A 25,411-nucleotide genomic window follows, 5' to 3' on the forward strand; every position below is an offset into this window, starting at 1 on the left:
AAAGTGGGGAAAAACAATGAAGCAAAAACAATTAAAAGTTAACAAGTGCCTCAAATAGCAATGGTTTATAATTTAATGGCAGAATTTGATAAAAAGTCTTACCAAATCTAAAGGAATCTTTTTTCACATCAGCATGAAAGTATCCCACTGAACTGGACTTTTGAACAGTTATAAATGGGAGAAAGCATGCAGGTCTTCAATATTCTGTCAAGTTATTTCCAGTAATAAGCCTGAAGGACGACTTTTACTAGATACCAAATTTGTGGGATATATGCGAAAAGATAAGCTGGAATTCTAGATTCAACACTAATAGCGCCAACAAATAAGTCAGGGAATGGGTGGGCGGGGGGTGGAGGGGTTGAATTGGGAGGATCCTGTGGATTGAGGAGAATCAGAGAACACTCCCATCTGATTTTGTGTTGAAACAATTCACTAAGTGTGTGTCTGAAAGTACATTCCTCCAGGGTAATCAAAATTGCACACTCCACAGCTGAACTGAGTGAAAGTTTTGACATTTTTACATGCTATATGCCTCATTAAGCACTCGTTTGTGGTTACCCAAGCTTTATTTTTTCATTCCTGCAATCATAGCTGCATTATCTGTAATGAGCATTCCAAAAAAATCTCTGTGTTAAGGCGACAGCTTTGTCCATTGTCGAAAATAAGGAAGGCAGGTTTGTCTTCTTTTTCTTTCATTTTAAACAAGGAAAAAAATTGTTCCAGTCGTAAGGATGGTTCATATGAGAGTTTAGTGGAACTGAACATGCACCACATATAAGGGAGCCTCATAATGATTCCACAAGAGGTTTCACTTTATTTATTTAATGTCATTTTATTTAGTATTAACGGGCATTGTACTTAACACTATTTTTACAAGACTGCAAATAGATACCATATTTATGAGCATTGTTAATGCTGTTCAATCACACCCTAAAAGCCATTTCAGTTTCAAACTTTGGATTCTCAATAATGTATAGCTAATTATGAGGTAGAATGGCAGTAAGAACTGACATGATTACGTCTTAAATGCCCACCGAAGTCACCCAGTAAACCATTTCAAACTACTTTCAAAGAAAAGAAGATCAAAATGCCTTACCACTTGACAGTAACCTCAGCATCAGAAAGCATATTAAGCCCAGTTAAACCTGAAAAGCCTACGTAAGTTGAGAGAGTTGTCTCACAGACATAGAGTGGAATGTTCCAAGAGTCAGAGTGACATGGGCTACTGTGAGATTTCTGGTATAATCGGAAGAGAAGTCCAACGAGACCAATTTGGATTTCAGGAGCATTTTACTTCCCCTTTTGTGCTTTGCACAGGTGGCACAAAGAGTTACGCATGAAACTATGGCAACTTGCCAATTAAGGGGATTTATTCCTGAATAAACACCTTGTTGATATTAGTGATGTTCAGCTTTCTATTTTGACAGACTCACCAAGCAAGCTAAATGTTGAAAAATTTAGATGTGAAAACTTGAGCAAGTATTTGGTGGATTCAGCTCGCCACTTACTCTGAGAGAACTCCATGTTGGACATTAGGCACCAAACAGAACACACTCCATGGGCACTAGCCACATTAGCCCCATATCCGTGGACATTTGATGTGTACAAGGCTTTAACAACCCTATGGCCAATCCTTGATCCAATCACTGGTCAATTCCACACATCAATGCATCAGTTCAGGCTGCACCAGTAACAATCATTGAAGTGTTGATACAAGGACACTGGGCCCTCAGGGACACACACCCAGTTCATTGATTGGATGAGGCTGCCTCTCTGGGCTCTTCACTCACCATCATAGCGCTCAGTCACTCTGAGCCTACCTCAATCCTGGCTACGTCCCTGCTTTGCATTGCCTTGCTGCACATTGCTGCTTCAAAAATACAAGGCTCATATTGCTTCTGCCTTGCCATTAGCCCAACAAAAAAAAGCAAGAAGCTGGTCATGGTTGTCAACACCCTCAGTCAAGTCAAAGGGGATAGCTCAGGGACCGCCAGCACTGTGTCTTCAATTCCAGTTCAGCGGCTTGACTACAGTCAGTCAGAGTCAGGATCCTGTCCTTATAAAATGGTGAGGAGCTGAATATCAGTCAGCCCCCTGCCCTCTCTTGACTCTTTCTGCCCTATGACAGGCTGTTTTGCTCCTGGAATGAGAGAAAAACTGGTATTAAAGTTAAAGTGAGTTGCACAGCTGTTACTTTTCATGCTGGTGGAGGTGTCCCCAGCAAGTGATAAGACAACGTTGATAGCATGCAAGATTCGTGGTATCTGGAGTAAGGGGTAAGGGTTGGGTACAAAGTTCTGCAGGCAGTAGTGAGAGTGATAGAGCATGAACCTTAGTGGGAAGTAGGTAAAGTAACATAGTCATAGAGATGTACAGCACAGAAACAGACCCTTTGGTCCAACTTGTCCATGCCTAGTAGATACCCTAAATTAATTTAATCCTATTTGCCAGGATTTGGTCCATAGATAGAGCATGTGGTATCAGAAGGAAGTTGGTGGCACTTATGGTGACAGAGTAGAGTAAGTCAATCTCCTTTATCCTACAGTGTGGGGCATTCCGAAAGTCAGCTAAGACTGCTTTATGTCAGGTCATAACCTCATACCAACCTGGCATGGTCTGGACTTGAGGTATGAGGACATCCTGCCTCAAGGGCCAGGAAGTCCCTGCCCATACACAGGAGTGCCAGTTTCCCTTCGTCTACCACACCCAGGACAAATGTTAGGACCAGGGCAGCTCCAGTCTGACAGTGTTTGTCCAGATGCACAATGAACTTTTAAAGATGGCATAGGTGGAAAGGAATGCCAATGAATTCCTGGATATTTACTGAGTGGTGAATTATTCCACAAAGAACATATGGCAAAGTGGGAGCTGAATTGGACAGGAGAGGTGACATCGGGCAGGATGGGTAGTTAGTGGGGTGGATTTTGTTAGTTACAGCGAGAAAACTTGCCAGATCTGAAAGCAGAAATCTCTCCAAAAATCATGACACAGTGCTTCATAGAGTCATACAGCATAGGAGTGGTCCATCATTCCAACACGTTTGTGGTGAACAATCTACACTATTTCCACTTCCCAATATGTGGCTCAAAGTCTTGAATATTATGACATTTCAGGTGTTCATCCAAGTGCTTTTTAAATGTCACAAGGTTTCCACGTCAATACCCTCCCAAGCATTCCAGATTCCCACTACCCTCTGGGTCAAAAATGTTTTTCTTCAAATCCCCTCTAAATCTCCTGCCTTTCACCTTAAAATTATTTAACTCATTATTGACCCTCCAACTAAGCTGTATAGCTGCTTCCTGTCCATACCCCTCAATATCATAAACCTCAATCAGGACCCCTCTCAGCCTTCTCTGTTCTAAAGAAAATAACCCGAGCCTGTCTAGTCTCCTTTCATTGCTCAAAAACACCAGCCCTCACACCATCTTAGTGAACTTCCCCTGCACTCCCTCCAGAGCAATTGCATCCTTCGAGAGTGTAGCAACCAGAACTGCACACAGTATTCAAGGTGTAGCCGAACCAAAGTTTTGTATAGCTTCAACATAACCTCCCTGCTCTTTTAATCAATGCCTCAATAGTAAGGGCAGATGTCCCATATGTCTTCATAACCTTCCTATTAGACTGTCCTGCCACTTTCAGAGCACTCTAATATCCCTCTGGCCCTCTAAGCTTCCTCACGTTCTGCCATTCATAGAGTACTGTCTTGTCTTACTCCTTCTTCCAAAGGGCATATCTCATCTTTCTCAGGTTAAATTCCATCTGCCCCGATGGAATTTATCAATATCCTCCTGTAACCTAACACCTTCTCCCTCACTGTCAGCCACCCATCTAACCTTAGTGTCATCTGCAAACTTACTTATCGCTCCCCCCAACATTCTTATCGACATCATTTACATAGATATCATAAACAAAAAGGGACCTAGCACTGATCCTTGTGGTATGCTGGTGGACACCAGCCTCCAGTCACATAAACAGCCTCTACCACCACCATCTGCCTCTTACCATTAAGTGAACTTTGCCAAATTACCCTGGATCCTACATGCTTTTACCTTCTTTACCAGTCTCCCATGTGGGACATTGTCAAAGGCTTTGTTGAATTCTGTGTCAACTACATCAACTACACTACCCTCATCGACACACCCATTGGCCTAAAATCCAATCAAATTCATTAGACATGATATGCGACTGACTAATCTATAGTGATTATCCCTGATGAAACTTTGTCTTACCAACAGGAGATTAATTGTCTCCTTCAGAATTTTCTCCAATATTTTCCCTACCATTGATGTGTCTGGTTCCCTGGTTTATCTCCATCACCATTTTTGAAGACTGAAACCACATTAGCTGTCCTCTGGTACCTCCCCAAGGCCAAACAGGAACTAAATATTCAGGTCACAGCCCCTGAAATTTTGTCCCATGCCTCCAACAGCAGGCTGGGATACAACTCCTCTGGACCTAGGGATTTGTCCACTTTTAAGCTTGCCAGAATCTCTAATAACTTCGCATTCCCTGTGTCAATTGGCTCATGCACCTCACAATCCCTCTACCTATACTCTGTACCTACATCCTCCTTCTCCCAATTCAGACACAACTCGGACTTAGCCAACAAAACATGCAAAAATACAGCCTGTAGTAACATCATGACATAGGATAATTCACTTATGTATAACAATCATCCAATGGCTGACACTCCTGGACTCTCAAATGCACCAGGTACACGAGAGTGCTCCAGGATGTGAGAGTCATGGCAGCTGCCAGGGTAGCAGGCACACACCTCTAGGATGTGATCACAGACCACTTGCATATTAAACCAAATGGAACCCCTTCCTGTGGATGAATTGTCCAGCATTGTGGGATGGCCCTCTCGGTACCATGTATGTGCTTTAATTGGCATGCTGCGCCGGGAAGGACCCAACTATGTTCCCAAGTCCTACTGCTGGCCTCATCATAGGGGAACAAAATGAACCGGTGTGACCATGAACAGGTAGCATCGGTCACATTTAAAAGGTGTCTGGATGGGTGTATGAATAGTAAGGGTTTACAGGGATATGGGCCAAATATTGGCAAATGCAACTAGATTAATTTAGGATATCTGGTCGGCATGGACGAGTTGGACTGAAGGGTCTGTTTCCGTGCTGTCCATCTCTATGACTCTGTGACTATCCTGATGTATTTGTGGGTGCATGATTGAGAGATCAGCCAATCACAGAGATTCAAAATGGCTGTCAGGAGCCTCCCTCTCCAATATCCAGCAAAGTCCAGCCACAGCATTGCCTGGACATCCTGACCCTGCAACGCGCACATCCCCAGGAAAGGGAATACTGGCTCATACCCGAGGGCCGTAAAGTTCTGGGCCTCCTATGCACCAAACACAACTTGAAGGGCCCTATAGTAGCAACCTCTCACTGAGCCAGCCACAAACCAGCATGCTGCTGCTCCTTGACCTGCTATTGCTCCTGGTCCTCCTGTGTCCATTTTCACTTCCTCAGGAAGGCAGCACAGCGACCAACATCCTTCCAAGTGGCCGCCTGGGATTCTGGATCACCCTCCAGTAACATTATCAACAAACCAACACTTCACCCCAGAGCTATTTTGTGTATTAGTGTTAGGGTGGTATTGTTGGTGATTGTATCGCTTTGATCATGATTAAGAGCAAGCCAATTAGCAACGATCATCAGGATGAATTTACCCTGTTTTCTATAGACGGTCAATATTGGAGCAATTAATACTTTGTTACAGTAAAGATGATTTATCAATGAAAGATGGTGTTGCTGAGTATGCTTGTTTAAAATCACTCCACCTTTGTTGGCTATACCTTCAGTTGCCGGGACATTATGCTCCACAATTCCCTTCCTTAACCTCTCTCTAAATGCACTGTAAAACGATCTTTCTCATCATTTGTTCTAATGAACATCTCCTTATCTGGTTAAGATTTTGTTCGACAATGCTCCTATGAAAGCTTGTGATGAAAGCAATTACATGAATTCAAGTTCTTGTTGCTGTTCTTGCTGTTGAAGTCAATGAAGATCAGAGCAAAAGGGCATCTACTATAGTTGAAGAGAAATGTAGCACAATAGGAGGGTGATTAAGGCAGTCGGTGGTCCCCATTCACAATACCTCCTAATGAAGCAGCCCAACTGTGCTTGCAATATAACCCTGACAACATCTATCTTTGGGCTGCTCAGTGACAAGTTTTGCACTGCAGAAATCTCATGCACATCTGCAACAAGTGAGCAGAGCCACATCTCGTCGATAAAGTGATTGCCATCACTATCAAGTGTAGTGGCATTGACCAGAATCCAAAATGGACCATTCACATCAATGCTACTCCTCCCATTGCAGATTAGGAGCAAGGTCAGTGCCTCATCACTTGCTTCTTGCTAGAGGTAAGCAATGAAGTAAAATGTGGACCACGATCCCTATTCTATGCTGAATTACCAGTCATCAGAAAAGCTGGTGATAAGTATGTGATGAAATATTATTGTTGTGTAGTGAGGAGTTGGAATGTTATGACAACCCTTATTGGTCATATGTGTAGTCATGTGATCAGGTAAGACAGCTCCATTATGCATGGAGGCTCACTTACTAGAAATCAAAGATCAAGGTTCATAATCAGTATGTCAGTGAGGTAACACAATCAATCTCACCCCTTTAAATCAAGCAGGCAAAATTTGAATAGCAAGGACAAAAAAATTACAAACTGGGGGAAGATTTTGCCTTGGATTTTTCTAGGGCACTGTTGTTACAGGGTCTGAATCGGAAGCCCAGATTTGTGAAGCATTTCTGCAAGAAAATCCTTTCCCCCCAGCAATTTTAAGTCATGTAATCCCCAGTTCCACAATTAGGAAAGCAAATTCACAGAATGCTGCAAGGTTAGGGTCAGTGAAATTTAAAAAGGAAATGGGAGGATTTGGATTTCAGCCAGAGGGTGAGCAGAAGTGGAAAACCAGTTAGGCACGAGTTTTCCAACATACAGGCTTTACAGACAGTAAGGCTGCAACAAATATTTCGGCTCCAGTAGGAGGTTGTGTCATTGACATTTCCACTCGAGATAAATCAGCAATCGCACAGGAGAGTGAAACAAACAGGTAACCATTCTCACAATTTAAATTCAACCCAACAAATTAGAAATTGCACAGTTTAAGGGATGCAGTAATCCAGTTTTTAACGTGATACTGTTTTCATAAAGTATATCCTTCAACCGGCAAAATGTTCTAAGACAAGAAATCAAGGCAAGCAAAAAATTTCCTTTGGGTACATGATCGTTGAAAGGTTGTGGTATTCTGTATGGGAGAGGGTGGCCTCTCCATTTATGCAGTTTTGTGCTTTATTTGACTCTACTGAACTAGTAAATACTTACCTATTTCTTTGTTTCTGATAACAGGCAACAAATATTCAGTTCTCTCCTTGAAATATATTTGAAAAGGATTAGTGCAATGAGGAAGAGGAAGGACATTTGCAAATCTTGGAGAGAAAAAGGGAGAAATATTGTGAAGATCCCTCCAAGTTAAGCAGAGGTGGTTTCTATTCCTTGCCTTAAATGTTTCGCAATCTTCCACAGCATCATCTCTTACAGCAAGACTTAAGTAGCAAGTTGAAGCCCAGCACACCCTCTATAACCTTTTCAAAAATTCCACTTTTGCAGTTGCAAACTGTTCATAGGCTAAAGGAAACGATAAGCCAGTTTTCTCTGCACGAGGGCTGATAAGATCAGGAGGTCAACCTGCAACAGAGAAGCTAGGTTTGAGTTCTGACAGTTCTGACAGATGAGTTTGACTCCTGTGGCTCTTTGTGCCTGTAAGGAGCTCTTGCCAAGCAGCGAGCAGATGTGGTGTCAGAATGTTTAGCAGGCTTGGAGAAATTTTGAAGGACCAATTGAGTAGGAGTTGAATTTAGCTTTTTCCAAATGGAAGGTTCGTGACAGTTTCAGCTTCAGAGCTGAATAGCACAAACCATTTTGCTCCTGCATCAAAGGTCTGAACAATGACATTTATCCTTGTCTGAACATTGTTAATTTTATTACTTGGAAACACATTACAATCCATGCCTGGATATTTGCTATTTGAATGAAGCTAGTGCCAACAAGGTGAATTTACAAAATGTCCTCTTGTATGTTAACGTTGTTAATTCGAGAGAAACCAGATCAATAATCACATCTGCTTCATCTTGACTGTGACTGCTACGTTCTTTTATGTGCCCTCCAACCACTCACAACACCACCACCTGCACGTTCTGCTCCAAGCCACATATCATCCTGACCTGCCACCATGTTGCTTTTCCTTCACTATCATTTGGTCAAAACACTGGAACTCCCTTCATAAAAGCATTGCAAGTCTACCTACATCAGATGGATTGCAGTGATTCCAAAAGACATCTCACAACCACATTCTCAGGGGCAATTGGGGATGGGTAGAAAATGCTGCTGTAGCCATCCCATAAATTATTGAAGAAATAAGAACCACTTCTATGTTAGAGAACAAATAAGAAACAGGGTTACAACTAACTCGGTTGTTTAACGGTTAGACTGATTTTCATCATTGTTTTCTAAATCCAAATGTTCTTACTATTCTAGAGTGATCATGAATAGGAGAATGTGAGGATTGCAGATGCTGGAGATCAGAGTCGAAAAATGTGGTGCTGGAAAAGCACAACAGGTCAAACAGCATCCGAGGAGCAGGAGAGTCGACGTTTCGGATCATAAACCGTTTATCAGGAATGTGTTCAAAGTTTGGGTGAAGATTTGTAGCTCGGGTGCTCGTTGTTGTGGTTCTGTTCGCCGAGCTGGAAATTTTTGTTGCAAACATTTCGTCCCCTGTCTAGGTGACATCCTCAGTGCTTGGGAACCTCCTGTGAAGCGCTTCTGTGGTGTTTCCTCCGGCATTTATAGTGGCCTGTCCCTGCCACTTCCGGTTGTCAGTTTCAGCTGTCCGCTGTAGTGGCCGGTATATTGGGTCCAGGTCGATGTGTTTGTTGATGGAGTTTGTGGATGAGTGCCATGCTTCTAGGAATTCCCTCGCTGTTCTTTGTTTGGCTTGCCGTATAATGGTATCAGGAATTCCCTATCAGGAATGTGGGTCAGCAATCAGGAGTGATTATGAATAGTAAAGGAAGGCCCCAAACTCATAGGTTCCTCATTCTTCACATTTGATTAAAGAGGAGACCAGCTATACTTTATTCCTAAGGAATGGGTGATACTGGCACCAGCAGCTACTTTCCTTCCTGACCAGGTGGAGTTTTTACGTTGAAAGTGGACATTTGTCAAGCAACGACAATCTGTCATTACTGATGGAGCCCTTAGCTAATCAGTCCTCATGGTTAAGGGACTCAGTGTACTATCCTAAACTGCAGGGAGACTACTCCCTCAGTCTTTACTATCTCCAGTTTTAGTATGCTCTCTCTTGGTCTCTGCCTTGCCTAAGAGATAATATTGTCTGAAAATTGCAGTATTATTCATAATACTGATCTCTGTAATACAGCTCCTCACTATCAGTTATCCATCCTTTCTTCTCAGAGTTTCAATAGCATGTGATTGCTGAACAGAATAAGCCAAGCTACTAAAAATTAATCAATTGAACTTTGATGTTTTGCAAAATTCTAAATGCAGTAACTTGAGTAAAATTAATAGCCATATGGATAAATGTGGATTAATTTAAAAGGAGCCTGCACAGATTTATTAAAGGAAAAATCACATTTAACTAACTTATTAAAGTTTTTTCCAAGAGGTAACAAAGGGTTGTTCAGGGCAGCACAATTTATATTGTATACATAGACTTCCAGAATATATTTAAAAAAGAGCAGTAAAAAGCAAAAATGTAGACAGGATAATCATAGGCTAGATGCAAATAGGGCAAAATACAAAGAAAAGTTCGGATGATTAAAAGTGGCAAAAAAGCAAGCCTAAGGGCTTTGTATCTTAATGCACAAAGCATTCAGAATGAGATAGATGCACTGAAGGTGCAAACTGTGGTAAATGGATATGATCTTGTAGCTATGTTAGAGACATGGTTACAGGGAAACCAGAACTGGGAATTTAACATTAGGGATATTTGGCCTTCCAGAAAGACAGGAGGAAGGAAATGGTGGTGGGGTAGTACTGTTAATAAGAGATAAAATGAGGACAGTTATGAGAGACAATTTAGGCTCGGATGATGTACAGTCCATTTGGGCAGAGCTCAGTAGCAGCAAGGGAAAGAAGCATTGGCTGGAGTTGTAGATAGACCCAGAAACAGTAGTCATACTATAGGAAATGGTATAGATCAACAAACAATATGGGCATGTAAATAGAATACATCAATAATTATAGGTGACTTTAATCTTCATGCGTTTTGGGCCAATCAAGTTGAAAAGGGGAGCTATAATAACATTTATAAAGAGCATTATAGATAGTTTCCTAGAGCAATATTTTATGGAGTCAACCAGTGAACAGGCTATCCTGGACCTGGTAATGGATAATAAGGCACATTTAATACATGACCTCAAAGTAAACGATCCCCTAGAAAGTAGTGATCATAATATGTTAGAATTTAATATTCAGTTTGAATGTGAGAAACTTGGGTGGAAAACAACTATGTTTAACTTAAAATGGAATTACAATGAAGTCAGGATAGAATTAGCTCACATGGACTGGGTAAGTAGATTAGCAGGAAAGGCAGAAAGTAAGCAATAGCAGACATTTCAGGAGATGATTCATGACTCTCAGCAAAAAGATATCCCAGGAAGAAGGAAAGATTCTATGAAAAGGGATAATCAAGGAGAGTACAAATTAGATTAGATTGACTACAATGTGGAAACAGGCCCTTCGGCCCAACTAGTCTACACCGACCCTCCGAAGAGTAACCCACCCAGACCCATTCCCCCTAACTAATGCACCTAACTCTACGGGCAATTTAGTCTGACCAATTCACCTAACCTGCACATGTTTGGACTGTGGGAAGAAACTGGAGCACCCAGAGAAAACCCACGCAGACACGGGGAAAATGTGCAAACTCCAGACAGGCAGTCGCCTGAGGCTGGAATCGAACCCGGGCCCCTGTGAGGCAGCTGTGCTAACCACTGAGCCACCGTGCTGCCCCAGAAAGGAAAATCATGCAGGAGGCAAAAAGTCAGTGATAGCCCTGAAGATTAGGATAAATTCAGAATCTAGTAAAGGAGAACTAAAAAGATAATAAAAAGTCAGAAAATAAATCACAAGGACAAACTAGCAAGGAAAATAAAACCTGACATTAAGAGGTTCCTTAAATATACAAAAAGGAAAAGAGAGGTTGAAGTGCCCTTTAGAAAATGAATCTGAGGAGATAGTTCTGGTGAACAAGGAAATGGCAGAGGAGTTAAACAAATACTTTGCATCAGTGGAAAATACTTTGAACATCTCATTAATACTAAAGAATACCAGGAAGGACTTAAGTACCATCACTATCACTAAAGAAGTAGTTTTAAACAAATCAATGGAGCTAAAGGTAGATAAATCCCTTTGTTTCCAGGCTTGTATCCTAGCATCCAAAAATAAGTAGCTGCACAGAGATAGTGGATGCATTGGTTGTAATTTTACAAAAATCCTTGGATTGTAGAGAAGTACTGGAGAATTAGAAAACTGTTAATGTGACACCCCTATTCAAAAAGGAAGGTAGGCAAAAAGAAGGTAACTACAGGATTAGCCAAACATCATTTTATTAGAAAAATATTGGAATCAATTATTAATCAAGTAATAGTAGCACATTTAGCAAATCATAACCTATTCAAGCAGAATCAGTATAGCTTCATAAAAGGGAAACTTTGTTTGATGAATATATTCCTGTTCTTCAAAAAAGTCTCAACCAGAGTGAATAGAGGGGAACCACTAAACAAAACCAGTGTTGTGTTTGGTCTTCCAAAAGACGTTCGCCAAGATGTCTCACAAAAGGCTAAGTCATAAGAAAGGAGCCCACAGTATTAAAGGCAATAAAAATAAAAGCAAATTACTGTGGATGCTGAATTCTGAAACCAAAAGAGAAAATACTGGAAAATCTCAGCAGGTCTGGCAGCATCTGTAAGGAGAGAAAAAAGCTGACGTTTCGAGTCTAACTGACCCTTTGTCAAAGCTTGACAAAGGATCAGTTAGACTCGAAACGTCAGCTCTTTTCTCTCCTTACAGATGCTGCCAGACCTGTTGAAATTTTCCAGCATTTTCTGTTTTGATTAAAGGCAATATCTCGGCATGGATAGAGAATTGGCTAATTAGCAGGAAACAGCAAGTAGGGATAAGGGATTCTTTTTCAGAATAAGCAGGGTTCCACAGGAATCAGAGCTGGGAATGCAACTGTTTACAATATAAATGAGTGACTTGAAGGAAGGAAACAAATGTAGTGAACCTAGAAAAATAGGTGGAATGGCAACTTGCGAGAGGCATACAAACAGTATACAAAGATATATTGATAGATTAAAATAATGGACAGAAAGTTGGCAAATGGAGTATAATTTGCGATAATGTGAAGTCGTTCATTTTGCAAGGGAGCACAAATGTACAGGCCATTTTTTTAAATGGAGAAAAATTGCAAAAAGCTGTACACAAGGGACTTGGGGGTACTTGCTGTTCAAGAAATACAGAAAGCTAGCACACAGGGGCAGTAAGTCATTAGGAAGGCTGATGGACTGTTGGTTCTTATTTCAAGGGGTTGAAACAGAACTGACACCCATGAAAGTTGGGACTGTTCTGCTTGGAAAAGGGAAGATCTGATAGAAGTGTTCAAAACTATCAGTAAATAGGGAGAAAATGTTCCCATTCACGAAAAGATCGAGAATGAGAGTACACAGATTTTTAAAAAAGCAGCAACAATGATATGGAGAAAGGTTTTTTCACACAACGACTCAGTGGCTGAGACCTAGGAAGCATTGCCCAAGAGTGTGGTGGAGGCAGGTTCATTCAGAGCATTCAAAAGGAAATTCAACGGTTATCTGAAAATCTGGCAATGAAGAATGAGCAGAGGAGGCAAGTGGAGTGAAATACTCATTTGTCAAGGTGATGCATACACAGTTGATATGATTACCCCCTCTCTAGAGACAGTGAGGAAGGAGACCGAAAGGGCAAATAATTGGAAGAGTTTGCTTTCGAGAGATGCTTATCCTCTTCTCACTATCTCAGCCCTTCAATGCAGGGTGGAAAGGTGACCAGCATCATTCTTTACCAACTGATGCTTTTAAGTGGTCTTCAGGGCCTCAACTTGCCACTACCCTGACTTTCTGCCTTCCAGTTCCTTACCTGGAAACCAGGACGATCTGCCTACTGGATCTAGGGATCAGTGTCTCTACTTGCTTTGATCTCAGATTCAGACGTTGCCAGTCTCTGTTGGACCAGCAGATTCCTGCAGGGTGGAATTTCAATATTCACCAATAGACTCAACAGTGAGCTCTGAAGTGGAACAAGTATGGAGATAGATGGAGACACCCTACGGATCTGGCAACATCTGTGGAAAGAGAGACACACACAGAGTTAAAGTTGAATCCAAAAACTCTTCATCAGAATTAAAGTTTAGAACAGAACAATTCTGTAGAAGAGTCACATTGGACCTGAAACGTTAACTCTGTCTCACCACAAAAGCTGCCAGACCTGCTGGGCTTCTCCATCTCCATCTCCATAGTGGGCGGCACGGTGGCACAGTGCCCATAGTGTTAGGTTAAAGGGGTAAATGTAGGGGTATGGGTGGGTTGCGCTTCGGCAGGTCGGTGTGGACTTGTTGGGCCGAAGGGCCTGTTTCCACACTGTAAGTAATCTAATCTAATCTAATCATTACCTGTGCCTGTTTCAGATTGCCCAAATTTGATGTATTTTACTTTTATTCACGATCTGAAATGGAACTGGGTGCAACCAGCTCTCTCTGGCGAGGTGAAGAGCTGAGACACAGCTGAATCATGAGCCTCAATACTGAAGTCCTGCCCTGTCAAACATTGTTCTCCAATCAAAGACCAGCAGATTCATTGCTGAAGGGGTTTAAGGTGGAAATGGCAGAAAGTGCTTTTCTTTCAACTCCTGTGAAGTGGGTGGTCACAGGGAAAGGGGCATCATGGCACTCAGAGACAAGGAAGGGGGCCCATCTCTGCCTACATTTGGACACTGATTGGGGCAAATAGCGGGTCTCCACCACCAACACCACCACCACCACCCCACCATTGCCTCCCCAAACCTCACTCAGCCCTCGTTTTCAGATGCTCTTTTCTTCAGGCCAATAGTGAGTCAAGGTCCTTAGCTGGCTGCTAATTGACCATGTAAGGATCTTAATTGGTGGCTCATCAAGAAAGGTGCCCATAGACCTTTTCACCCAGCACTTAATCACTGAAGTGACAAGAAGTGGCGAGTATCTCTCTGGGGTAAACTTGCCCAAATATTTATCTTTCCTGTTAGCTTCCTTGCCACCTCCCAGAAAGGGATGCTCCTGCTCTCTGATTCATAAAAATATTATAATTAAGTTAGTGCATTCAATATACCTGACAAACTTTATGAAGAAATTGAAAGGAACTTCCTACTCTATTAGAAAACCTTGTCAAATTTATTTTTCGATTAAGAAAAGTTTCTCTGTTCAGCCAGCAATTAGGAAAGCAAAGGATATGCTCGCCTTTATTAGAAAGGGATTAGCATTTCAGAGAGAGAAGAAGTCCAACTGGAATTGTATGAGGCTTGTGAGACCACACCTGGAGAATTATGTACAGGCCTGTTAGCAATGGTAGCATATACTAGTCTTAGAGGGAATGCAATAAAGGTTCACTATAAGCCTGATTCTTGAGATGAGGGGATTGTCCTATGAGGACAGACTGCATAAAATGAATTCATATTCCCTGGAATTCAAACAAATGAAACATACATGTTTGTTAATGGACTGAATATGATAGATGCTGTAAGGATGTTTCCTTTGCCTAGAAAGTCTAAGACTAGAGATCTCAGCTCCACAATAAGAGGATGTCCATAAGGAACTGAGATGAGGAACAATTTCTTCACTCAAGGGATTGTGAATGTTTGATGTTGCCTGTCACAAACAGCTGCGGATCATTATTTGTTGAGTGTGTTCCAGACTGTATTCAAGAATCTATTGCTCTCTAAGGAAATTATTGAACATAGAGTTGACCTGGAAGCATTAATAATAGGAAGGTTAAGAAAGAAGCCATGTGACTGGCAGAGAGCTTTGAGTAGAAGATCTGGATGATGAACACAAACAGCCGTGAATGCAAAGAAAAAGCAGAAAGTGACAGAAAGAAGAGCAGAGAATCCAGGTGAGGAGAAGAAACAAATCATTGTCAGGAACATGTCAGATTTGGCAAAAAAAAAAGACACAGGAGCACTCCAAGGTTCCATGGAAATCTGGCTAAAAATATCTAAAACCTGGAAAACTACACAAATAATTGGGAGACACTAAAGAACTAGGTATTTTTTTCCATAAGTGGGCAACCTGTGAATTGGGGCGCCAATGGTTAATCAGGAGAAAAGAAACTCTGAAAGCCAGTACCATCAGATTGTGGTAACCCGAGGAAGATAGGCTGCTGGAAATCTGCCTTTCTGACGACAATCATACTCAGGAAACTCCAAGTTGAAAGCTGTTGTTGGATAGGACTCATGGCCTACCCTATGTGAATAAAGAACAGCACATTGTTGTCGAACTGTGTACAAAGCAGTGCCACATATAAGCAGGGCATGATGCCAGCCCACCGCCTATGACAATTTTGTTGCATTAACTATTCAAAATGAAATTTATGCTCTTATTTAAAGTAATATTTCATGTTTAATTTATATTGGTTCATATTTATGTTAAGGTAAATATTACAAAAACTGAAAAACTAATGGGTAATTTCCTTATCTGGTGGTCAAAGAGATCTGTCACACTGATAAGGGGTCTGTGCTGGTCAAAAACAACCATCCAACCAGGCTCATCCTATTTCCCAGCATTTGGTCCAAAATCTTGTAAGCCTTGGGCTCGTAAATGCACATCCAAATACTTCTCAAATATTAGGAGAGTTTCTGCCTCTACCATCCTTTCAGCCAGTGAGTTCAGGATTCCCATCACCATCTGGCTGATATATTTCCTCTAAACCTTCTGCCCTTCCATTGGATCTATGCTCCCGTTTATTGATCAAGGGGAAATATTTCTTCCTGTCTACCCTATCTGTGCCTCTCATAATTTTATACATCTCGATCATGTTCCGTCTCAATCTCCCCTGCTCTGAGAAAAACAGCCACAATCTGTTCAATCCCTCTGCATAACTGAAACTCTGCAGCCCAGGTAACATCCTGACAAATCTCCTCTGCAGCCTCTGTAATGTTATCACATCTCTCCTATAATGTGAATTCCAAAACTGCACACTAGCTGTGGCCTAACCAGCATTTTATACAGTTCCAGCATAAGCCCCAACACTGAATGCTGTGGGATTCCACTGGACACAGACTTCCAGTCAGAAAAATACACTTCATCCATCACCCGCTGTTTCCTACCACTCAGCTAACTGCGAATCCAATTTGCCAAATTCCTTCAGATCTCATGGACTCTTATTTTTGCTGTAAGTCTCTCACGCAGGACCTTATCGAAAGTCTTTGATGTAGTCCATTTGGACTTCAGTAAAGCATTGCCCTCATCTACACACCTGGTCACCTCTTCGGAAAATTCAATCCAGTTGGTTAGACATGGCCTCCCCTTAACAAAACCATTTTGACTGTTCTTGATTAATCCCTGATTTTTCCAAATGCAGATTAATTCAGTCCCTCAGAACTGCTTCCAACTGTTTCCCCACCATCAACGTTTGACTGACCGGCCTGTGGCTGTCATTTGGAAGATTTGGTTACTTTGGTCAATTGTTTCTCTCATGATGATCAAAGCATGTGACTGAACTGCAAAGTCTTATTTCACACCCAGTAACTTAAACTTATGGCTAAAAACAAGGATCAAAAACTAACACTGACAAAAATCATCCAGTTTACTATTATCATGGGTTCAAAACATTGACAAAGCACTACTAGACATGAAGAGTTTATATCTTATGCTACTGCCTTCATGCTACTGCCCCTGTGATTCAGATGATACTCTGTTTTATACAAGGCTCCCCATGGGAGACTGATTAGCAAGGTTAGATCTCACAGAATATAGGGACAACTAGCCATTTGGATATAGAACTGGCTCCAAGGTAGGGTACAGAGGGTGGTAGTGGAGGATTTTTTTTCAGACTGGAGGCCTGTGACCAGTGGAGTGCCACAAGGATTGGTGGTGGGTCTTCTACCTTTTGTCATTTACATAAATGATTTGGATGGGAGCATAAGAGGTACAGTTAGTAAGTTTGCAGATGACACCAAAATTGGAGGTGCAGTGGACAGCAAAGAGGGTTACCTCAGATTACAACAAGATCTTGACCAGATGGGCCAATGGGCTGAGAAGTGGCAGATGGAGGTTAATTTAGATAAATGTGAGGTGCTACATTTTGGGAAAGCAAATCTTAGCAGGACTTATACATTTAATGGTAAGGTCCTAGGGAGTGTTGCTGAACAAAGAGATCTTGGAGTGCAAGTTCATAGCTCCTTGAAAGTGTAGTCGCAGGAAGATAGGATAGTGAAGAAGGCGTTTGGTATGCTTTGCTTTATTGGTCAGAGTACTGAGTACAGGAGATGGGAGGTCACGTTGAAGCTGTACAGGACATTGGTTAGGCCACTGTTGGAATATTGCGTGCAATTCTGGGCTCCTTCCTATCGGAAAGATGTTGTGAAACTTGAAAGGGTTCAGAAAAGATTGACAAGGATGTTGCCAGGGTTGGAGGAATTGAGCTACAGGGAAAGGATCAACAGGCTGGGGCTGTTTTCCCTGGAATGTCGGAGGCTGAGAAGTGACCTTATAGAGGTTTACAAAATTATGAGGGGCATAGATAGGGTAAATAGGCAAAGTCTTTTCCGTTGGGTCAGGGAGTCCAGAGCTAGTGGTCATAGGTTTCGGGTGAGAGGGGAAAGATATAAAAAAGACCTAAGGGGCAACTTTTTCACGTAGAGGGTGGTATGTGTATGGAATGAGCTGCCAGAGGAAGTGGTGGAGGCTGGTACAATTGAAACATTTAAGAGGCATTTGGATGGGTATATGAATAGGAATGGTTTGGAGGGATATGGGCCGGGTGCTGGCAGGTGGGACTAGATTGGGTTGGGATATCTGGTCGGCATGGACACGTTGAATCGAAGAATCTGTTTCCATGCTGTACATCTCTATGACTCTATGACTGCACTCCCATGGCAATTACAACTATACAATATATTATTTTGTTGCTAAAAGGCAGATGTGCTTAGTATAAAAGTGTGTCCAGAGTGCAGTTGCCTTAAAAAAAGACTGTTGTGAGGTAAATTAAAGCTTAAAACATTGTTTTGTGGTTGACAGGTGTATACATTAGATGAGAAGTAACCAGCAAAACAAAATACATTTCTGTAATCAATTCACAGTTTGAGTACCAGTAAATTCTATAGAATCACAGAATGATACTCAGGGAAGGAGGCCCTTTGGCCCATCATATCTGAGCCAGCCCTTTGGCAGAGCTCGTAAACTTGTTCCAATTCCCAGCTCCTTCTCAGTAACTTTTATTGTCTACAAGCATTAATCCTTTTTTCCTTTGAAAGTTATTATTTAAGCAGCATTTACCATCCTTTCAGAAAATGCATTTTAAATCAGAGCAACAGGTACATAAGTAAAATATTTCAGATTTGATAGTCTTTGACATTGTTTCTTTCCTGACACATACATAAGCATTGGTAAAGATTAAAAAAAAATGAAATGTCAATCTTTCTTCTTTAGTTACAGAATGACTCATTGCAGACTTTCTTATGAGATAAACAAACTGTAATTAGTGAACTAAACTTTATCAAGTCCAAATATTTTGGTACAATTTTACTTGCTAAATGTTTATTCTTTAAGGCCAAGATGATGGTATTTACAATCCAGATTAATAGTCTATTGGAGCCAGTGACTCAATGCTTTCCAATGTCTTCACAAAGATTTTCTAAGACACGATCATTATATGAACATGGTCTGTTCAACCACAAGTAACTGTTTGTTTAATTTACTAGAATGCATTTCAGAGAGAGGTAGTGCTGCTGTCATGAAGGCTCAGAGTGTTTATCTCAGAGAGCAGCTGAACTAAAGAGAACAGGACAATCTGGGATCCAGTGCTCAATTTGTAGAGAGTGAACTGAGCTCAGCCAAAAAGACAATAGGGGATTTGCAATTGGTATAACTGCCCTGTGGTTACAGAAAGCAGGGGTGAGTCCAGCACTTCTGCTCCGATCACAGTCACCCCAGCTGGATGTCAAAGAAAGACAGATTCAGGCTGAGCTTTGATGTCCCCTGTGATCAGTAGCTTGTCAGATAATTCCACAGTCAGCATGCTGATAGCTTGCAAGTACCAAGAAGGATTCCTGGAATCATTCCACATTAAGGAATCAATGCCTTCTGGGAGGGTGATGGAAAATTGGAAACTGGCAAAAGAAAAAAATAAAAATTGTGTCATGATGGAAAACAGCTGAAACACAGTTCTTTGGAGCCATTACAATGTAAAAGTGAAACAATCTGTTATAAGAACTTGACCATAACGAAGGGAGAAAATGTATTACTGACAATTTGCATTTATTTACAAAATCAAAATGTTGCAAATGCTAGAAAGCTGAAACATACGTGAACAAAATTGCTGGAGATGGTCAGTGAGCCAGGCAGTATGAAGTCATCATTTCAGGGCAATTGCCTTTTTGATAATAAAGGTCATCAATCTAACATATCAGACTGCCTACTGTCAGCATGGGCAGGAGACCGAACAACAGGTCAGAACACCAGGGATGACACTAACTCAACCTTTGCAAGATTCCATAGCACATTTTTTGGAGGTCAGGCAACTAATTAGCTGCCATCAAGATTGCTGTCCCTTTAATGGAGGGCTATGCTCCCATCAGTCTGAGCAGTGCCAAGTCAATCAGTCGCTAATGCTGGGAATGCATGAGGAATAGGACAACACTGAAACGTACTGCATACTGGGCTCTCTAATTAGAAGAATGGAGGGAAATGGGAGTGGCGTTGCTGAGATGCCTGTTATACCCACTGGGAATCGCTTTGTGGCCCTTATGTGTTCAAATGAGCTCCACCAGACCTCACAGGGAGCCTGCCAGGGTTAATCACAGAGCAGAGGGTCCACCAGATGCTGATAAGATGTCACGGAAGAAACTCCTAACAATTAGAATTAGCTTTATTGTCACATGTACTTACATGAGTATAGTGAAAAGATTACAAGTCACCACTTAAGGTGCTACCTTTGGTAAAAATGTACCTAGATTGATTGATTGTTGTCATGCGTATTGAGATACAGTGAAAAGTGTTTACGTGCTATAGAGGCAAATCATACCATATAGAGTGCATCAGGGTAGCAGAACAGAGTGAAGAATACTATGTTACAGCTGCAGAGAAGTGCAGAGAGAGTGATCAACATTAACATTTGAAGGATCCCTTCAAAAGGCTGATAACAACATGGAAGAAGCTGTTCTTGAATCTATTGGAGATCAGGCAACTAACTAGCTGCCATCGCTTTTACTGTCCCTTTAATGTGTATTCAATTTTTTACATCTCTGCCCCTTGGAAGAGGATGGAAGATAGTATAACCAGGGTGGGAGGGGTCTTTGATAATGTTAGTTCTTTTTCTGAGGCAGCAGGAAGTGTAGAGGGAGTCAATGGATAGAAGGCTGGATTGAATGATGGACTGGGACATGTTCATGGTGCTTAAATACCTAAGTAGTTCAATTCACCTCTGGTTAGGTGAGTCATTCTCCACCTTCCCCAAAATTGGTAAAATTGCATGGTGACTGGAAAGTGATAGCACTCACCTTCCCTCATCATTTCACAGGACTCCGGGGCCCCCACCCTCTCAAGCCACCCTTTCAACCCATCCCCACCACTCACCTCCAAATGCAATCAATCTCTTAACTCTGCTTCTCTTTCCTGGATGCTGCCTGATGAGCCACATATTTCAAGCATTTTCTGTAATTATATTATTTACTCCATTTGGCTGCTCAATACAAAGGACTTCAAGCTACATAGCCAAAAGTACAAATTTGATCTTAAGTTATGGTAGGACCAATTTTAACTGCATCACAATCCTACAAATCCAACCCAATTAATTCAGGCAAAAGAGATTGAAAAAAAATGAATTAATCACCTAAGATGGATAAGCTTTCTGACATTCCAAAACTGTTGCAAAACTTCTCAAGGAAAACTGTTCTCAGTAAGAACTTCAAATTCTTGGAATACATCCAGTACACAATTAGTTGCACTACAAATGGATACATAAAAGAAGGATATTTTGAAGACTGAAAGGTAACAATTTTACCAATAGTCCAGATTCCTTTGTGCTACCAATTTCCAAATGATTGGTGCACTGTTGCAATGAATTCTCATTCAATGGAACTTCCATTTGTTCAGACACATTTACACAAACAAACACATCTAAATAAATTGTCAGTATGGACATGTAATGTACATTTAATTCATGTTTTCAGACTGCTATTAAACAGAACTACAGATATGGTTTTACTGAACAAAACTGTGAAATGTATTTTAAGTTACTTTTTTATTGCCTGACCAAATTATGCAGGTATGGCTTTAATACTCTAGCCCTGTGAAGAATGGGCTGAATCTCGATAAATTAGTTTCAGATGGAGACTAATCATTAAACAATGCTTCCTGAGTTCCACATGTTTCATTCAGAGTCCTGGCCATTTGAGAGCCATCTGTTTATTATCCCCATGTGAGATGCAATTTTAAAAACATTAGATCATCAAAGTTTGTTTTTCAAGCTCCCTAATTTCAGAAAATTTCTAAATGGACTCTGTAATTCAGCGCTTGCACCTACAAAAAGCAATTAATAAGCATTTAGCTAGATCGCTGATTGCAGGCAAAGTTTGATGTGGAAAATCTCTAAGAGAGAGAATAGAATTGAAGGATTGTGACGTCTTGTTTAAATGAATCAATCGTACACTCTTCTTGCAAAATAGCTGACTGATAAGAGAGTAATCAAAACCTTCAAGTCCAAACCACAATCAGCGATGCCTTAGGCATATAAAGTTAAAAATCACACAACACCAGATTATAGTCCAACAGGTTTAATTGGAAGCACTAGCTTTCGGAGCGCTGCTCCTTCATCAGGTGATTGTCCAAAAGCTAGTGCTTCCAATTAAACCTGTTGCACTATAACCTGGTGTTGTGTGATTTTTAACTTTGCACACCCCAGTCCAACACCGGCATCTCCAAATCATGCCTTAGGCCTAAATCTCTTGGTTAAAAGTTGACAAAGGCAACAATTGTGTGGGACAGTTCGATTGCATAATTTTGTAACATACATGAACTACTTCCTCACCATTCTGCATTTTACATTATCCGACTTCAATAGAACCTTGATGGTTTAGCATGGGGCCATATGCCAGTATATGATATGTTAAGTCATTGGTAATATTGATGAAAATAAGTATCTCATTTCATATTTCTAAAAGTACTGCATATGCTAGGAAACTAATATACGAACAGAATCCACTGGCTCTATTCATGGCTTCCTGCAGCATATGTAGAAAAAGAAACAGAGCTAACGTTTCAGGCGACTGAGCCTTTGTCAGAAACATCCTTAGATTAGATCAGATTAGATTACCTACAGGGTGGAAACAGGCCCTTCAGCCCAAGTCCACACCAACCCTCTGAGTTGCCAACTTGAAGCATCAACTCTGTTTCTCACTCCATATAGGCTACCAGACCTGCTAAGTATTTTTAATCATTTCCAGTACTCAACTAACAGGTACAGTATTAAAGGGTGTATTTTGATCAAAAAATGTTTATTCCTGGTTATTTTTATAAGGAAGATAAAAATGATCAAATTTTAAAAATGCTAAGCAATAAATTAGTCATTAAATCCTGTGATCTGTCTCAAATTCACTCATCTTGATCAAGTGAAAGTCTCTTTTAAGAGCTAGCTGCTGGATCCTCAAAGAAGTTAGTTTGGGCAATCTCAAAGCACAACACAAATAACCACATTATTGATTTGCCGATCAAACTCTAGGGCTATTAGGATGATAATGGTTTATTAATGACTGCATCCTTTAGATCATGAACACTACAGATCCTTGGGACAGTATAAAGAACACATCATTCTATATTTGGTCTGGTTGCACTGTATGTACCTCAAAGAGAAAGAATTAAAGTAAACATTATCTCCACTAAGTAGAAAAGAATTCAGATTCCTGGTACAGTGCTGCCATCCTTCACTAAAAGCTTCAATCTTAAAAAGGTACAATTCAATCTTGAACACTATAAGCATTAATCTGGCATCCAAAATGACAAACTCTGAGGCCACAATTATTTACTTAATTAGTTTATTATCAGCTGAAGGCTACTTTATAGAAATATGCAACTTCTTTATACTGTGCGGCTCTTATAACCTTTTAGGATGGGGACAATGATATCATCTCTAGCAGCTCCCAGGGGCTAGAACACCGACGCCGTTCTGATGAAGCCAAGATATTTTTTAACCAACCTGTTCAGAGAGATTATTAAACATCTCAAGAGCAGGTAGGATCTGAACCTAGGGCACTACCACCGTGCCACAAGTGCCCCTCCAATGAAGTCAATAGTTTAACTCCTTATTGGCACCCGAGTTGATGAGTTATTATTCGTTTTGCAATGAGCTCTTCCAGCACCGGGCATAAGCAGCGAAGCCACAAGCACCTTTCAACTGGGACACATTACCCACTCACCAACACACTCCGGGCAGCTAAAACAACTCCTTCACTCCGGGAGTGCAGAGCCCAATGACAAGATCATCCGGAGCACTCCAGCCTGTAATCCAGGTTTAATCAATCTCATTGTAAACCTGCCGGCGGTAGGACCTAGAAGAATTCTCTGTCAATGTTTCAGGACGTTGAGTGGTCAGGAAGGGGTCCCACTGGTCAGCTACTGAGGCCTTAAAATAACCTGAATTCAGAGGAATTATTTTTCCTCAGATGTATTTATAAAGCGCCTCCATTTCCACTGCTCCAGTTGTCTCAAGAAACGGGAAATAAACAAAAGCAGGGCTATTAAAAGCATTCACTTCTACATGTGAATATGCCCTTTAACATCACAGCTTCTTAATAGTCAATTACTTGCAATGATCAAGGTGTCAGGGAACATTTGAGAAGGGAATACTAAAACCAGAGATCACGGATCCGTCTTCATGCCACCCAAGGAGAGTCCTATTTTGACTGCAGTTTGTATATAGAAATGCACTGACACCCGCGCCTATTACCTTTTACAATTGTGCAATTTTATTTTTTGAAAAAGTTGCAAGCAGATGGCCCACCCGGTGCAAAATAGATCCTACCTTGTATTTTTTTTTGCGCGCAAAAGCCTCCCTTTTGCTTCAGTGTATCTTCTAGAGTGGCGTGTTGGTTCCCCAGCGTAACAGAGCTGCTGTCAGTTCAGTCTCATCCACTGATTCTTAAAGTGGCAACGCTCCGCTCGCTGGTGCGGGAGCTTCAAACCTGCGACAGCTTTCGTTCTGCCCTGGTAACACTCGCCTAGTCCACCCCCCCAACAACGACTGGAGTAATATTTCATTTAAGTAAAAAGTAATGTTTCATTTGCCCAGTCCCCAGCAGGGCTCAAGAAAAACCAGTTAGTTACAGCTTTTTGATTTATATAAATCACTGCCCTGGGTTCAGTTAGGAGTGAAGTCAATCTCGTTGACAAAAATATATTTCAGTTCGATGGGTTTTGTCCAACTACACTCGTCATCCGTCCCTGCCACTTCCTGATTCAGCAGAGTGAAGTCTTATTTATTTCTTTGCTGGTTGTCATAATCTTGGCCTTCTTCTGATTCATTTCAGCGCTGGTACAAAACTTCACTCACACCATACAGAATTAATTTCCCAAATCTTGGGTTATGTTAGCAAAGTTAAACAAATGAAACATTGCACAACTTACCAGGTTTTGTGAAGAACACGAGAATGTTTGATGTTGCATTGATGCTATTTGGTCGCCGATGGTGAATTGAGTTTCCATTTTATTCCTTGCATTCTATAGGGACACTGTTCACATGACGTTTTGGATTCTCTGCCTCAAATTTTCCTTGGCTTTCAGTGAATGTCCCCTTAGTAAGGATGAATCACTTACTTTAGTAGTAACAAGAAGCCAAAGAAAAACGCCAAAACACAATAGGAGAAAGGATTCTCAAAGCACAAGGAAAGCAGATCAAGACTGTGCACCAATCAAATTACAAATGAATAAATATTTAAGCCAGAACATCCCTAGTTCATTGACCCATCATTTTGCAAAGATATTTCCTTGCCAGTGCATTCAGGTGAAACATAATCTATCAAAAGGTCTGTCTGAGCACTGCGTAGCTGGAGATGGCATCCTGCTAGTTACCAATC

General features: G+C 41.1%; 1 protein-coding gene across 3 annotated transcripts in view; it reads right to left on the minus strand.

Annotated features, from left to right (window-relative positions):
• mpp2b (MAGUK p55 scaffold protein 2b) overlaps positions 1–25,091 on the minus strand; it is a 539,799-nt gene extending 514,708 nt beyond the window's left edge. Inside the window, exons 1-2 of one of the 3 annotated variants that reach the window (XM_087977856.1) lie at positions 24,963–25,091; positions 13,235–19,453 (exon numbers count right to left, since the gene is read on the minus strand). The gene's annotated coding sequence lies outside the window, so the exon portion shown is untranslated. Of the gene's footprint in view, positions 1–13,234; positions 19,454–24,360; positions 24,630–24,962 lie in introns of those variants that run through there. The other 2 variants (XM_043675077.2, XM_043675076.2) reach the window with 2 other exon arrangements.
• Positions 25,092–25,411: the final 320 nt, after the last annotated feature.

The sequence above is a fragment of the Chiloscyllium plagiosum genome, unplaced genomic scaffold (assembly GCF_037043375.1).
Source record: "Chiloscyllium plagiosum isolate Xiang-an unplaced genomic scaffold, Cpla_swu_hap1 HiC_scaffold_32, whole genome shotgun sequence".
NCBI lineage: Eukaryota > Metazoa > Chordata > Chondrichthyes > Orectolobiformes > Hemiscylliidae > Chiloscyllium > Chiloscyllium plagiosum.